We start from the raw sequence: 3,701 nt of genomic DNA, 5'->3' as shown, positions 1-3,701 counted from the left end.
GGAAGGAAGGAAGGAAGGAAGGAAGGAAGGAAGGAAGGAAGGAAGGACCACTTTGGTTCTTAAATCTTTAAAATATTTTGTTTGATTGCTTTTTTTCTAATACTACTTGTCTTCACTAATACCATAAAAGTCTAGAGCAGTTGCTTGATACTTAATGTCCAAACTAACAAATCTCCTCTCCAGACATATACCCTGAAAGAGTTGCTCCCCTCCAAGTCCTTTATCCAGTTACTCCATATTTCTCACATTCATGTTCAGTTGACAATAATAATCCAAGTCCTAGACCATAATTTGAAATTCTTTGCAAAGACGAAAAAAATTACCACTGGGCGATTTTTGTGGTTATTAATATTTATCCCTAAGCAGTAACATTCAATCAAATCCTTTTCCTTCAGCTCAGCAAAACAAACCAGAAAGTTAACCAATTCTGTAACCTTGAATCCTGATGCTACAGTTTTTGCTTTCTGTGCCTTTAAAAGTGCAATGTTTTCATTTCTCTGCAAAAAGTGCTGATCCAGAGAGCACAAGACAACAGCAGTCCTGTGGATATCACTTGTAGGGAAAAAGGAAACGTGAGAGATTAAAGAGACAACTCCCTCATAAGACCACTGATGAAATGCTTCATAGTCTTTTGAACAGGAACTTCTTCGAAATAACAAAAAACAAAACTGAAGATTCGCACAGGCCAAGGTCTAACAGCAGGTTTGTTCTGCAACACTCCCTACCTCGCACAGTTCTTGAAAGCCAATGAAACTGTGAAATCATGGAGCCCGGAGGAGAATAGGAGTCAAGAATTCATCTAATCAGTTTACAGACAAAGAAACTAAGGGTCAGAGGGGAAATGTAACTCCCCCACAGGGATGTGACAGACAATGTTGGGGGCAGATCAGGGGTTCGTCCAGGTGGTCTGACTCCTCCTGTTGAGTGATTTCTGCTGCCCAGCTTAACAGGATCCCCTGTCTACACTCAGGAATACCCTGGAGACCCCTGTGCTTGCTGGAATCAACACAAGTTAACACTGCTTCTGTAGTTTCCTCTTGGGTCCCACTCAGCCATCCCCTACAACTGTACTGCAGACTTCTATCCTCTCTCCAGGTTCCCAGACATTCCAGGATGCTTGGCTTGACTTCTGTCACTGCCTGAGGAGGTAGGCTGAGACTACTCATCCATTTCACTAAGCTACCATTAGAGTGTAAATGAGTTGCTTCTTAGACAATGCCAGTAGACTGAGGTATGGAGCTCCACAGTCCATCACTTACCCACTGAATCATTTCTAGCACTCTGTCAATGAGTCTCTTTCAGACAGAGCAAGCAGAAAAGGCTTGGCTTCGTCCAGGATTCATCTGAGGATTTCTTGCAAAGCCTTAGAAATGCCAAATGGCTATGAGAAAGCCAGAACTAACACAGGTAACATTTTGAGAGCATGTACTGTTTACCAGTCCTTGACCTAAATGGTTCACATATATTTTACTCATGCAGTCCTCACAACCACCCTACAGGCACGTGCTACTACTGTCCCCCATTTTACAGATGGGAAAACTAAGTAACGCTCACACGGTCACGTAACAAATAAGTGGGAAAGATGGAATTGGACCTAGGCAGTCAGACTCTAGGAACTTAGTATTAACCACAAGCTATTCTGTCCTTTGCCTGAGTTAAGACTCTACGAATGGACCTATTTCAAAGCAATCATCATAAAACACTCCTTTCCTTCCCCCTTCCCAAAGAGAGAACATTCCAAAATGTAAGGTTTCCCAAATTTCCTAAAAAGGTCTCAGAGAACCACACAGCCTGTGTAACACTCCATATATACACAGGACTACAATCTGGCAACTCCAAATGTCCAAGGCTGAAGGGGGTGGGGGGACCCTCCAGGAGCTGCTGTGAACGATGAAGGCAGTAAAAACCGGGATAAAGTGTCCAACTGTCTGATACCCAGCCCTTCAGAATGCAGATTGCTGTGACCTGCAGCTTCATATGCAGGAGCACATCTCACAGGATCAAAGCCTCCCACCTGCTTCTGCACAGCTCTACATTAGCTCTCACCAACTGCTGAAACAGAACGTGTTTTGACATGTAGAATACGAGCAGCAAAAAGTCACTCCTTTAATGCGTGCTCTAAAAACCGCACGGGCCCCCTTTTGGAAACAGCCATGTTCTTCTCGGGGTGTAAGTGGCTCTGACACTTTGGTGATACCATATTCCAGGAAAAAAAGCAATTCCAGATCTGTTTTCCTCTCTTTTTTTTTTTTCTGGTGAGAATATTTAAGTTCTACTCTCTTCAGATGTTTCTCTTAAAGCAAAGGGCTCCTAACATTACCCAATACTTTTATAGAGGGAATTTTAATATAACTTCCTAAATATTATACTTCATTTTGCATATCAACAATGTAATAAGCATATCAACAAAGTCCATCCTTGAAAGGGAAACAGTTAAATTAATTGTCCAAGATCCTACAGCTGCTAAACACAAGAGTCGGAATGAGAATTCCTATCTGTATGCCAAAGCACTTTCCCATTAAACTTTTCTATTCTGTGAACTAGAAGAGCATTTTCTTCTCCTTATGTCCCCATGACACAGCTTTGCCTATACTGAAAAAAACTGAACAACTGCAAGAATTACTAGCCATTGACCTTCAGCCACCACCTACCTATACACAGTCTATCACTATGTCTCCGTAAACAAAGAGGATTGCTTTTCAAGCTCGGGTCCTTCATCCCCAAACTTTCTCATGCATTTCCAAGTTGGAAAAATCGTATCCACCCCTGCTGTACACCCTACCACTCCCTGTACACCCTTCCCACTTCCATCCATCCTCAGCACTATCTTTTGGATATGGATGCTTCCCTGCGTAAAGAGTCTGGGGCTCCAACATCATTCATCCATCATCAGGGAAATACAAGTCAAAACTACAATGAGCTATCACCTCACACCTGGCAGAATGGCTAAAGTTAACAACACAAGAAACAACAGGTGTTGGCGAGCATGCGGAGAAAGGGGAACCCTCCTACACTGTTGGTGGGGATGCAAACTGGTGAAGCCACTCTGGAAAACAGTATGGAGGTTCCTCAAAGTTTAAAATAGAGGGGCACCTGGGTGGCCCAGTCAGGTGAGCACCCGACTCTTGATTTTGGCTCAGGTCATCATCTTGGGGCAGTGAGATCGAGCCTCTCATCAGACTCCGTGCTCAATGTAGTCTGCTTGTCCCTCTCCCTCTGCTCCTTGCCCTAGTCACACACTGGCTCACTTTCTCTCTCAAATAAATAAATAAAATCTTAAAAAGTTTAAAATACAACTACCGTATGATCCAGCAATTGCACTACTGGGTATTTACCCAAAGGATACAAAAATACTGATTTAAAGGGATACATGCACCCCAATGTTTATAGCAGCACTATCAACAATAGCCAGTTATGGAAAGAGCCCAAGTGTCTATCAACTGATGAATGGATAAAGAAGAAGTGGTGTGTATATATACACTGGAATATTACTCAGCCATCAAAAAGAATGAAATCTTGCCATTTGCAACAAGGTGGATGGAACTAGAAAATATTACGCTAAGCAAAGTCATTCAGTCAGAGAAAGGCAAATACCATTGGTTTCACTCATATGTGGAATTTAAGAAACTAAACAGATGAACATATGGGGAAAAGAGAGAGAGAGAGAGAGAGAGAGAGAGAGAGAGAGAGAGAGAGAGAGA

The 3,701-nt window shown here is 42.5% G+C and overlaps 1 protein-coding gene across 4 annotated transcripts in view; it reads right to left on the bottom strand.

The window, feature by feature from the left end:
- Positions 1-3,701, bottom strand: part of AUTS2 (activator of transcription and developmental regulator AUTS2) — a 1,158,197-nt gene that overhangs the window by 1,005,852 nt on the left and 148,644 nt on the right. The gene's annotated exons all lie outside the window — the stretch shown is intronic.

Source organism: Callorhinus ursinus, unplaced genomic scaffold (assembly GCF_003265705.2).
Source record: "Callorhinus ursinus isolate GAN/ISIS: 27379988/994484 unplaced genomic scaffold, GSC_fseal_2.0 scaffold55, whole genome shotgun sequence".
Lineage (NCBI taxonomy): Eukaryota > Metazoa > Chordata > Mammalia > Carnivora > Otariidae > Callorhinus > Callorhinus ursinus.
Note: the sequence above shows the minus strand (reverse complement) of the source record. Positions and strands in the feature narration are given on the sequence as shown.